The following is a 13,698-nucleotide window of genomic DNA, read 5'->3' as shown; positions in this document are numbered from 1 at the left end:
CAGAATCTTAACAGCATCACAGGGAAGATTATTGCCCTGAACAGAGACCTTTCCCTGATCATATTACTTCTGGTTTAATTAGGGACATAGTACATATTTATTGACAATTCAAACTGTTGCTAGTTGGAAATACTTTTTGACGTGATAGTGAATTTCTTGCTTAGGTGAATGCAGGTAAATCGGTGAGTTTTTGAGTGAGTGGCTGGGAAATACTGGAGCTCCAATACAGCTGATGTACATTCACGTAGAGTATCTACGTATCATGTAGAGTTACATGTATTTAAACACACTACAATTATTTCGTCATTTTAATGTGACTTAGGGTATATAGGGAGGGATGAGAATAAGAGAGATTGTCCCTTTACCATAAAAACTTTAAATGCCCAATAAAAGTTTATATAGATATATCCCTTGAAGAGATTTAAGTCATTTTGGTTGAAAGGGCTTAACTGGAAGAGTGGTTTGGTGTCTCTTTCCCTCGAAATACCTTCCATCTTTATCTCTGATAGACTGTCCTTGGGGGCACAGATTTATGTACACCTGTCACACATATAATGTCCTCTGGGAGGGCCTTCTTCAGGATGAGGCAGCTTTGCCATTGTGCAAAACAACTGAATGTTAGGAGTCAGGCAGAAGAGCCGGCAGCACAGTTTTGAGAAAAATAAACTGCCTTGACTTTCGATTTAAAGAAAATAGCTGTTTCTGATAGAATGGTCTGAGAGACCAGATGCGTTCTGAAATGAGAGTTTCATTTGTTGCTTTGATACGGAAAGCAGCCTGTCAGACTCGAACAGGAATACAGCTCAGTTTCAAATCAGCAGAGTTGGCCTGGGGTTCCCTAGCCCTCCATCTCTACCCAGCCCCCAGGTAGACTTGGGGCTTCTCCCCGACCCTGCCTTGCTTGGTGTGGCCTTGTGCTGGGCTTTCCCTCTTGACAGTGTGCTCTCAACTCAGAACGCTGCAGCCTACTCGTGTTCATCTGCGATGGTGGGCAGGCAGGCTTTCTGAAAAGTACAACAGAAAAATCCCTGTACTCTCCCTTTAGAAACCTTTCTTATTAATAGGAATGCATATATATATACACACACATGCACACGTGTGCACGCACACACACGCGTCAAGGGATATTGACCATCACATATGGCTTGGCCATTTGAAGGACCACTTCAAACTATTTTAGTGAGAAAGTGAGAACTTCACATCCTTTCCTGAGATGAATATACCCTAAGCATTTCTTGGTGTGAAATATATTTGCTGAATAACAGTGTCCTCCCCCATCCTCAGAGAAACACGTGGATTGGGGGAGGGGGTAGAAAGAAGTCTAAATTGAGATTTTTACTTCCTTGGATGAACCTACCCTGAGACTAAATTCACACGTTGACAACTGCAATTTCCCTGTTGCTTGTACGGCATGTTCTGGTGCTAATGTATTAACATTTGAATCTTTTCTTACGTGCTCTGAGCATGATTTAGCCCAGCTTATTTGTGCTTGCTAAATGGTATTTGCACGTTGAGGCTTCATTTGGCCTCTTCCATAGTAGCTTCCTAGAAGGAGCGTCAGCAGGGGGCCCAGGAGTCTACTGAATTAAGACTAGCGCAGGGCTGTGCTTGATTTAATGGCGCCAAGAAGTGGTCCTTTGCCACAGGGCAGCACTTTTATTTTGTCTCTCAAAATTAACCCAGCTCCCAGTGTGTTCAGGATTAGCAATAATACATCCCCCTAATTACTGCTGGGAAAGCTTCTGGACATGGCTCTTAAGGTCTTTGCAGTGAGGCATTCTGCCATGACAGACACTTATTTCGTGGGGCTACAGTAGAGCCAGATCCATATGAGAAACTGCAAGGGAGCCTCCTGCCTCCCCTGTTTTCACATGGAAAGAAAAAAATGCCTTCCTTCTTCCAGCTCCGAATGTAACCATTTTAGCAATATCGTCATCAATCACTGGATTCTTAGCGCCTTCTACCATGGTGGATGCAGCACTATATGTAGAGACAAGACAGGCCAACAGATCCTTCCCCTGTGTGGCTTGTGGTCTAATTTAGAAATGATGAAACATAGTCAAGGGAAATGCCAGATTGGAGACAGGAAGCTTCACATGGTTTTGCTTGTATATTGATGATAAAATGATGAATTTATGATTTGCTGCCATTAAAAAGTGAGCGGATTTTGTTGAGAAATGCCTACCTCTTACCTGGGAGGGATAAGTACCTCCTTGGTGAGGAGCCTGTCACAGGCTGCCACCTTCTGTTAACCCCCCAGCCTCAAATCCAACACCCTCAAACTCACCTGACCAGTTTCCTCACCAACTTACTTCACCCCTGCCAGGCCTGACACCTGCTCAGGTATCTAAACCTCACCCGTCCTTTTTTGTAAATTTTAATTTAATTTTTTTATTGAAGTATAGTTGATTTACAATGTTGTATTAATTTCTGCTGTACAGCAAAGTGATTCAGTTATATATATATGTGTGTGTGTGTGTGTGTGTGTATACATTCTTTTTTATATTCTTTTTCATTATGGTTTATCACAGGATATTAAATATAGTTCCCTGTGCTATGCAGTAGGACCTTGGTGTTTATCCGTTCTCTATATACTAGCTTGCATCTGCTGATCCCATACTCCCACTCCATCCCTCCCCCGCCCCCTCCTTCCCCTTGGCAACCACAAGTCTGTTCTCTATGTCTGTGAGTCTGTTTCCGTTTCGTAGATCAGTTCATTTGTGTCATATTTTAGATTCCACATATAAGTGATATCATATGGTATTTGTCCTTTCTGTTCATCCTCTCTGTTTACCAATTCCCAAGTGTCCTTGATTCCAGTGTTAATAAGCATGACTTCAAACTTAACATATTTTTGCTTAGGTGTTGTATTTGCTTTCTAGGGCTTTCTAAGCCACCACAGTGGCTTAAAACAACAAAAATTGATTCTCTAACAGTTCTGGAGGCCAAAAGTTCAAGATCAAAGTATTGGAAGGGCTGTGCTCCTCCCCAAGGTTCTAGGGAAGAATCCTTCTGTGCTCTTCCTGGTTGTGGATGGTTGCCATTAATCGTTGGTATCCCTGGCTTGTTGTAGCATCACTCCCGCCTCTGCCTCCATCCTCACTTGGGCTTCTCTGTGTGTCCACATGTCCCTCTTCTTATCAGGACACCAGTTACTGGATTAGGGTTCACCCTAATCCAGTATGACCTCACCTTAACACGATTACATCTGCAGAGATTCTATTTCGAATAAGGTCACATTCACAGGTAGCAGGGTTAGGTCTCTGACATATCTTTTTTGGGGGGAGACAAGTATTGTTTGGAGTTGTCCAGATTTTATTTGAACTTGAGTTACAGGTAAACTCATCTTCCCTTGTTTGTTTTGTCCTGTCTTTCGATTTGCACAGTTATAGCTTTATCATAATTAGAATACATAAACAACAGAGCTGTGATAAGGCTGCCTCTCCCCTTACCTTTCATAGGTAGGATCACTCACCAGGGGGACCAGAGGGATGGGCTGAGAATTTCAGCAATGGACTTGACAGAGCCCCTCTTGAAATCCCTTTGACTAAGATGAAAATGTACGGTCTGAAGGATAGAGGTGGTTGTGTTTTTAATTGCTTGAACGGCCTCGTCCAGAAAGTGTCAATACTGATTTATAGGTGGAATATGCTGGGAGAGATCTCTGTTAGAATTGGCCCCAGAAGGTCCCTGAAGGGAGGGGCTGTTCGTCGGCTGAGAGTCACACCCCAAGGTTCTTCCTTGGATTCTGTATAGTTTAGCATCGTTAGAGATGCCCATTTGAGAAGGTTGATGGTGTGTGGGTGAAATCATCTGGGAGGGGAACTAATATGGTAGAAGACAGGTGAGGATCCACAGAATTTTAACAGGATGGGTTGTATCTAGGAAGATAAAGTTGAATTGGCATAGACAGGAAGTAGAGCTTTGGGGATTTTTTTTTTTTTAATTTAAAAACAAGCCAGTGCTACAAGCTTGGTTAGGAGCCGTGTATTTCAACAGGGGCACATGTGAAGATTGCTTTTAGTGGACTGCAGGCTTCTTAATGAGATATGGCTCATTTACTGTATTGTTGTAGGCATATCACGTATTATTAAACCATAGAGCCCCTCTGATTGAAGATCGCAAATGTTGACTGAAACAAAAATTAAAAGTGTTACTCAAATTTCACAAGAATTAGTATAGAAGTATAGTAAGTCTAGCATAAAAGTACAGAAGAAAGGTGAATAACTAAGCTTCCACGTGATGTTTGTTGTTACGTTTGTAGCGTTTATACTTTTGAAGTTATGAAAGTTTCAAACTGCACTAAGACTTTGGGGAGACTGAGTGTGTGTGTCCACACACACACCAGGTCCTGTCTCTGGGGAATGCCAGTCCAGCTTTTTCCTGCAATAGGAAGACCCACCTGGAGTATAGTGTTCTTTTGGGGTATGTGATTCTAGAAGGGATATTTCCTCTCTTATGGACCCCCATGGTGTCAGGTACCCAGAATCCACTTGATAAATGTTTCTAGAAATATTTCATCCTGCCCACTTTCCAAGGGCTCATGTCCTGAATGAGATGAAGCAGAAGCGCCCTGCACCACTGATTGCTTTCCCCAACTCTGGGTGATAGGAAGATAGGGTTAGAACCTAGTGTAGTAGAAACAGTATTGGGACAGGGTTAGAACAGCGGTCCCCAACCTTTTTGGCCCCAGGGACTGGTTTCGTGGAAGAAAATTTTTCCACGGACAGGGGGTGGGGGGGATGGTTCAGGTGGTAATGTGAGCGGTGGGGAGCAGTGGGGAGCCATGGGGAGCAGTGGAGAGCGGTGGGGAGCAGTGGGAAGAGGTGGGGAGTGGTGGGGAGAGATGGGGAGCAGTGAAGAGAGGTGGGGAGTGGTGGGGAGCGGTGGGAAGAGGTGGGGAGTGGTGGGGAGAGATGGGGAGCAGTGAAGAGAGGTGGGGAGTGGTGGGGAGCAGTGGGGAGCGGCAGATGGAGCTTCCATTGCTTGCCCGCCGCTCACCTCCTGCTGTGCGACCCAGTTCCTAGCAGGCCGCGGACTGCTACCGGTCCATGGCCCGGCGGTTGGGGACCCCTGGATTAGAAGACAAAGGTCTAGTCCAAGCTCCGTGTCCTACTTGCTGTGTGGTCTCTACATTTCCAAGCCTGCTTCCTATTCTGTAAAACACCTTTTTTTTTTCCCCTGGGTTGTAATGGACCTCAAATGAGATAATAAATGTCAAAGCACGTTCAAAACTGTGTTCCTTATTACTTAGTGAATAATGTTAGTGAGTGACACCTCAGCTGAAATATACCTCCTGGTGGACTGCAGCTGGACTCAGCCACGTCGATGCATTGGTTGGGCTTAATTGGAGGCAGATGTCACCAGGATTTGCTTTTGGTGCTCTTTAGAACAAGAAAAGTGATTTTCTGTTGCTTTTTCCCACTCTCAACTTTTATTCCTGTGATGGAGGTAAGGGGAAATTAAGAGACCTTTGAAGACATCCACTCTTTTCTGGAGGGAATCTCTGGAAGGTTAAACCAAACCACATTTAGAACCAGTCAGACTTCTGAAACTGACAGTGTTTAGGAGTCTCAGGCCTTAGGTCCACATTGATTTGGGTCAAAGGAATTTTAATGGCCCGGCTGCTCTGTCCTGGGGCTGGTGATGCTGAGAAACCCCAAGGTCGTTGGGAACACCGGGAAGATGCTCAGTGTCTGGATTGACGAGACCTCCTCACAAAGTGGCTTTTGAGCTACTGCTAACAAAATTCATTCATTCTTGGGCTTCCCTGGTGGCGCAGTGGTTGAGAGTCCGCCTGCCGATGCAGGGGACACGGGTTCGTGCCCCGGTCCGGGAAGATCCCACATGCCGCGGAGCGGCTGGGCCCGTGAGCCATGGCTGCTGAGCCTGCGCATCCAGAGCCTGTGCTCCGCAACGGAAGAGGCCACAACAGTAAGAGGCCCGCGTACCGCAAAAAAAAAAAAAAGAAAATTCATTCATTTTTTCATGTATCCATTCATTTATTCAGTAAGCTAAACTAACTTACCATGTGGCAGGCAGTGCTCTAGGCACCAGTAATTGTAGACAGTAACACTTCCGTGAAATAGGACCTTCATATGACTTTTTCTTTTGCGGTACGCGGGCCTCTCACTGCCTTGGCAGGCGGACCCTCAACCACTGCGCCACCAGGGAAGCCCCCTCATATGACTTTTAATATTGCTTACGTCTAAAAATGTCAAAGGATCTTAGATGCTGAACTTTGACTCAGAATATTAATTGTTGCTTGTTGTTCTTGTGTATTTTATCTCTTCGGAGAAATAGTGCGGTGAAATATCTGATGGGTCACAACAGACTGACAGTTCTTTATAGATTTGAATTTTAATTGCACAGTGTGGCTACTTTAAATCGAATCTATGGGCAGATTTCTTTGAGATGCTGACACCTGATGCTGGAATACTTTATTGGTTCAGTAGATGTTGACATTAGGAATTTAAAGTTCTTATTTAAAAAAAAATTATAACTGTCTTGTTGAATAATTGCCAAGTTTCTGTGACATTTCATTTTCGAATAGAAAATCTAGTGTGTTTTTTATGAGTTCCAAACAGAGAGCCCATTGGCTAACGTGCTTTACTCTTGTCAGCAAGTTCCCATTTGCCTCTTAGCTGTGGAAAAACTAAAGGGGTTCTGGAGACTTCCTCCACCATGGCTACATTTTAGCTCATGCATAAATATAAAGTCTCCTGGAACATAGTGATGTTTTCTAATTTAACCCACTGCCAAGCTGTGGAGACATATAGATACTTTGGAGACATATAGAGACATATTATACTTTGGAGACAGACTCTAACTCAAGTACAAGCTAGTTCCTTTGCTACAAATAGATAATTTTCTCCTTAGGAAAGCAAGACATTGTATAACAAACATATGCAGTCTTTTATTTATACTTTCTCTTCCAGTCCTCATGGACTTCTCTTTATTGTATTCAGTAACAGTGATACCTGACTTGTTCACGTGGGAAAACCTACAAAATATAACACTGAGAATAAATCCTGTACATTAAGAGTCCTGGAGCCCTGTGAGTTCGCCCTCCCTCCTTACACTTGTTCATCCACCTCCAGCTAGAACCCTCTGTTCCGGCAACTTACACCTTTATAAGAAGGCCAGTTCCACGGTCCAGTAGTGCTGATTTTTAATAAGTTCTGTGTTATATTGAGCCCAAATAAATCTCACTGTAGCTTGTGCAACAGTGGTCTTAATTTTGTCCTCCAGAGCAGTAAAAACCACCCACTCCAGAGCAATAAAAACCACCCACTGCCTTCATTCTTAGAAGATGAGCTTTCCTTCTAGACCATCAGGATGTTCAAAGTCATTCGCAGTAAACTATTTTATTTTCCTTTCCTTCCAGACCAAAATGTCCCTAACTCTTCACTCATCTTCTCCTCTCCTTCTCCCATCTTTCAAAGGAAGAAGAGTCTTCCTTTCTAATGGGGATGATAGTGTTCTTGACTTTGTCTTTTCTCTTATTGAGGACTTTGCCTTATCAACATTTCCTTCCTGTTGTTCTTGAAGATTTGTTGTTTTACCCTGGCTTTTCAGTCTCTTTCTCCTCAACTCATGGCCATGCCTAAATTTCCCCCATCCTAAAAGAACTGTCCATCATCTCATCAAATCACAGTACTCTTTCTGTCTCTGCCAAACTGCTTAAAAAGTATCACTGTCCTTGAAGCCTCCATCAACTCATCCTGACTCACTTTTTACACCTTTGGGTAAATGGTACACTGAAAACACAAGAATCATGTTTTCATTCTTTCATTTACAAAATTGTCCTCCACTATCTTTTAAATTTATATGGTGGTGAAAGTTCTTCTCTTGCCACTGAATGACACTTGGGCAGATCTCTCAAGACTTTTCTGCTTCCTCCTAAGATAGTAAAAAGTGTTATGGACTCTCCTAGCTACAAGTCACGATCTCAACGCAGAAGTGGAAATATCTAGTCCCACACAGTAGTCACTCCACATTGGAGTTCTTTGTCCTTACCTGTCTGGGGCCCAATGTAGGGAGTTCTTTCTCTGAAGGAAAAAAATCGGGGTTGCTAACCTTCTTTCTCTTTACTCTCCTCCCCCATGTTGTTATTGCTCCTTCCAGGGTTGGAGTAGGGAAGGGGGCAGAGGAGCAGCGTGATGGGAAAGGGGTGGAGGCTCCTACATGACTGTGCTGTGCCGTGATGGGGCCAGCAGATGCTGTACGAAGCCAACTTCTCTTATGGGTGTTTTCATGGGTTCTTCAGGGACACTCACTGGGAACATTCAACTCTTCTTTGATGTGGTCAGTTCAGTTTCTTCCAGCTTTGGATATTTCTCCCTCAGTCCCTGTTTTCCAAAGCTCTCCCTGTTGGCCTCAGATGAGCCTCTAGGGAAGAATTTCAATTATCTTCATGCCAGCCCACTCCCTCAGATCCATTGCAACACTCGTATGTCTTTTGCCCCAACAATAAGCCATTCATTGCAACCAAATCTCCTTTACTCTTCTGTCAGAAGTTCTCGGGGGAAAGCCAGACACTCAAACAACAGTCTGCTGTTTCCCTCCATCCACAGATGCCGCTGACCAAGCTCTTCAGTCCTCCCAGGGAAGCCCCAGCTGAGGTGAAGGGAAGCAGCTCCCCTCTTTTGGAATTAGGGTATTCACAGCACAGCTCTCTCTAAAGAAATCCATCTCACAAATTCCCTTTCTCTCTAATAACTTAAGCCTTTTATACCTTTGAAAGTGGGTAAGAAGACTAAGGCCTGTCATTGTTTGCTTACATCTACTTTGACATTTCCAGAAGCTGATCCAGCTCACAGCTCACTTCGGTATCTGATACACATCCCTTTGGAATCTGGATGAAAATCCCATTCTGAATCCTGTTACATTCGTAACTGCCTCCACTCCGCTTACGTAGTAGTTCACTAAACAAGGGTAACCTTCACATCACTAAATCCCATGTTCTCCATTTTTTTTCCCTCCCCTATTTTTTTTTGAAGGATTTGATATCTTCTGTGATTCCCCCCCTGTCCTTAATGGTCTGTCCTGGTCTTCTGCCCACCTCCATGACTATTCCTGAGCTTCTTTCAAGTCTGTTCTTCTGCCATATATCCCTTAATAATTGTCCCCTAAGATTCATTCCTCAACTCTTTTTCTTCTACTTAATTACTCTCTATTCCTAGCCAAGTTCATCTACCTTAATGGTTTCAGCAATGATGGTTATGGTAAACAGTGACAGTGACAAATGACAACCAGATGGTATGCAATAAGCAAAGCCTTTGAAGTATGTATAATTTTCCCAATTTTACAATTAAGGAAATTAAGCCTCTGGTGATAAATAATTTGTCCAAGGCCACACAGCTTGTTAGTGTGAAAGGCTAAGTTCACCAAATCTCCTTTACTCTTCTGTCAAGAGTTAAAACCCAAGTTTTACCTCTTTTTTTTTTTTTTTTGGCGGTACGCGGGCTTCTCACTGCTGTGGCCTCTCCCATTGCGGAGCACAGGCTCTGGATGCGCAGGCTCAGCGGCCATGGCTCACGGGCCCAGCCGCTCCGTGGCATGTGGGATCTTCCCGGATCGGGGCATGAACCTGTGTCCCTTCATCGGCAGGTGGACTCTCAACCACTGCGCCACCAGGGAAGCCCCTGTTTTTTTTTTTTTTTAACATGTGTTTATTTATTTATTTTGGCTGCGCTGGATCTTAGTCGTGGCACGCGGACTTCTTACTTGCTGCATGCATGCGGGATCTAGTTCCCCGACCAGGGATTGAACCCAGGCCCCCAGCATTGGGAATGCAGAGTCTTACCCACTGGACCACCAGGGAAGTCCCAAGTTTTAACTCTTGACAGAAGAGTTAAAGGAGATTTGGTGAATTTAGCCTTTCACACTAACTAGAGTTCAGATCCAAGTTTGTTTATGTTTGACAACACACTCCTTAAGTGTACCTCCTCTCAGGTCCACATCTCTAACCCCAACTCCTCTCATGAGCTCCCGAACCAGATTTCCAACTATCATGAACATCCTTACGATTATTCCACAGCCACCTGAAATTCAACACAGCCCACAGCTGAACTCATCAGTTTCTTGGTCACCTTTATTCTCCTTCTGGGTTTCCTGTGCTAGTTAATGGCATCGGTATTCTCCTTAACAAGGCTGTGAGTCAAATCAAGGCTTTTACTTTCCCCTCACCTTCACTCCTCCCATCCAGCAGTTTGCCCCCCTGATTTCCAGTGTCATTGCCATTATCTTGGGTCAGTTCCTCGTAATCTCTTGCTTAGACTTATAAAGATTCTTTAACTTGCTTTCCTGGCTCCAGCCATGTTTGAACACAGATTGACCCTCCTAAATTCACTTGACTGACACTCCACCGCCCAGGTCCCCTTGGCATGGCGTTCTAGGGCCTTCATAAGTCAGCTGTGTTGTATCTTTCCAGCTGTTACCATCACTTTACTCTTCCTCTGTACTCCAGCCACAGTATTACTTTCTGGTCTCCCCAAAGAATTGTTTATTTTCAGCATCTCTGCCTTTGCTCATACTGGCCCATCCACCTGGAATGCTTGTCTTCCTTTTCTCCCGTATCACCCAGAATTAACTCCCTCTTGTCCTTTGAGGTTCACTTTACAAGTTGCCTCTTTTTGTAAAGCCTTCCCCCATCTACTCAGTTCCAATCAGTTACTGAGTTCTCATTCTTTTTATCAATATTTATCTCATTTAATTGTCAGAAAAACTCTGTGGTGTTGCTCTATGAATAAAAAATGCCGAGTTAAGATAAGAAACTGCTTAAAGTCACATACTTAGTGGGGAACAGAATTGGTATGAAAACCGGGGATCCCAGACTCTTTGCATTTCATCTTACTTAATCGCAAGTGCCTTCAGACTGGTCCTGTGTGTCATGAATTTCTATAACACAGGACCTATCACAGTGTCCTGAATATAGTAAGTGCCCAAGAAATGTTGGTTGAATCTGTGTAGGAATCTGCTCCACCTGTCAACCCTTCAGATACTTGAGGACTGAGACCCGATACTTCCCCAAAGCTGTTTTTTCCAGGTTTCTTAGGTAATGCTCTCTTAAGACCATGCCATCATCCTAGTTACATTTCTCTGGATACTTCATGGTCAGCCATATCCTCCTTAAAATAAATCCAGAACTGAAAGCAGTAGTCCTTGGGGGCTTCAAATAGTGTAGAGAATATAAACTTACTAAATAGAGGCATCAGACTTGTTCAGATGCAGCCTAAGAGCGATGATGGTTTCTTTAAATAGTTGTCAGACAGTGCAAGCTCATGGTTATCTTGTGGCTGAATTCTCTGGGGCTTCTGACGTGATGTCAAGCCACGTTCTCCTTTGCTAATTGCATATTTGAACCTCCATCCAGTACTTTAATTGTATTCATGCCAGCCAACATCTTATTAATGTTAGTCATTAATTCTGGCCATTTAAGGGCCTTCAACATCCAAATTTTGCCTGCAGATAAATAATGGCAGAAGACAGAGTTGAAATAAGGTCTTCCTGGTTTCCAGGCCCCTGCTCTTCCCAACTACGTTATGCTGCTAGGGGATTTTCTAGCTATAGACCACCAGTAGCATAGCTGCCTGCAAACTCTCAGACAAAAAAAGAAAAAGAAATGAAAGGCTACAGTAACCTTCATATGTTTCCTCAGGGGTGGCAATGGCAGGCCAGCCTCAGTCCTGCAGAGAAGGACAGCAGGTTCTTTGGTCCCCGGCACTGGACCCACACATACCCCTGAGTACAGGAGGGTATAGTTAGGACTCTCCTCTTAACATGGGTCCACAGGGCATATGTACTCAGGCTTTTGTTCCTGTTTGAAATCTGCCAATTCAGTTCCCACACCAAGAGTGTATTAAGAGCCTTCTGTGGGTCAAGCGTTCTTGGGGTTTCACCACAGAAAGTTCTGGGAAGTTAAATATCTACTTACCAGAAAGCAGATGAAGTGAAAATTACTGTGGAAAAATACTTGATGTGAAGGTAATTCTAAAATCAAGTTTCAAGATTGGCTAATAATTTGATATGTGTGTGGGTATAGGTTGTCTTTACAGATTTTCACTATTGTAAGTGTTTGGAATAACTAAAATATAATAAGATCCTGATATTATATGATTCTTTGCTGCCTAAAGCTAGATATTCTGTCTCGATGGATCTGGAAAATAAGCAAATGGATAAAGCTCTTAGTCAAAAACATGATTGTGTGAGTGACCTATCTTCATGTTTCAATAGACAGAGTCATTGTGAAATCAGGAGTCCCTCTTTTCTTGGAGACTTCAAACAGATCTGAAGAAGGGTTTCTCTAAATTCATAAGAATCTTGTCAAGGGCTTCCCTGGTGGCGCAGTGGTTGAGAGTCCACCTGCCGATGCAGGGGACACGGGTTCGTGCCCCGGTCCGGGAAGATCCCACATGCCGCGGAGCGGCTGGGTCCGTGAGCCATGGCTGCTGAGCCTGCACGAGGCTGTGCTCCACAACGGGAGAGGCCACAGCAGTGAGAGGCCCGCGTACCGCAAAAAAAAAAAAAAAAAGAATCTTGTCAAATCATCAGAACAAAGCCAAAAAAACTCAGCAACCTTGTCAAGAAATGCCAGCAATGGAGCCAAATGAATCCACACCTCTAAGTGCAGGGAAGGGGAGTGCATGAAGGAAAACCCTTCATTGTCAGACGGTCAGGGGGAAAGCTGGCATCCTTTTGACCCAAGACAACATCAATCTCTACCTTTAGTTTAGTTGTTAATTTACACCAGGGCCCACTGGTTCAGTGACGGTCTCTTGTTCACCTGTGGAGCTTCCCACCAGTATGACAGCTGAGTCGTTTCTCTGGTAGGACCACAGAACTCCCTGCCCAACTACTGAGAACTGAGGTGGTAAAGCTTTTGAGGTGATTATCTCGGGAAAATACAAAATGTCTTCTTTTGTAGGTTTGCCCCTCAACCTTAGCTAAATCTTTGTTTTTATAACTTTTCTGTTGTTCATTCACGCTTGACTGCCTTTCAGCAGAATGATTCTGAGCGTCCCGTTCGAAGTCAGAAGATTAGTTTACATTATGATTAGCTTTAAAAACCTACGGAAAAATGAGTCCTGTCGTTTCTTCTTCCTCAAGCGAGATGTAAAATTTTTCTATATACAATGGGTTTCCCAAATATGAAATGTAGGGTAGGTGAATAAACTAAGTGTAGGAGGGTTTAGAGACAATTAATATGAATTCAATTTATTATGTCAAGGATCTTGATCTTTATAATGTATGTGTGTATGCATATAGGTATAGGTTCTACTAACATTTAGGGAATATCTACTACGTGCCAGGCCCCATTCTGAGCAGTAGATATAGAGCAGTGAACTAAAGAGAGAAAAACTTTTGCCCACATGGAGTTTATATTCTGGGAGAGGAAGGTATTTATTGATAATAAGCAAAATCATAAGCGAATTGCGTAGAGTATCAGAAGGTAAGTGCTGTGAAGAAGAATGAGGTAAGGAAGGGAAGGGAAGGAAGTGTGTGGGGTGTGTGGGAGGATGTGGATGGGGGCGCAACTGTAAATGATGTACAGTTGACCTTGAACAACACGGGGCTCAAGGGCACCAACCCCTACATGGCTGAAAATATGTGTACTGCTTTCTCTGCCTCAAAACCAAAGCAGTTGAAATTTGACTCACCCAAGGGCAGGACACCGAAACAGTTTGGTTAGAATCA

General features: G+C 43.7%; 1 protein-coding gene across 3 annotated transcripts in view; it reads left to right on the top strand.

The window, feature by feature from the left end:
- DCLK1 (doublecortin like kinase 1) overlaps window positions 1-13,698 on the top strand; it is a 325,943-nt gene that overhangs the window by 168,911 nt on the left and 143,334 nt on the right. The window lies entirely within an intron of this gene.

The sequence above is a fragment of the Tursiops truncatus genome, chromosome 18, assembly GCF_011762595.2.
Source record: "Tursiops truncatus isolate mTurTru1 chromosome 18, mTurTru1.mat.Y, whole genome shotgun sequence".
In the NCBI taxonomy this organism is placed as follows: domain Eukaryota; kingdom Metazoa; phylum Chordata; class Mammalia; order Artiodactyla; family Delphinidae; genus Tursiops; species Tursiops truncatus.
This window is presented reverse-complemented; position numbering and strand designations above follow the sequence as displayed.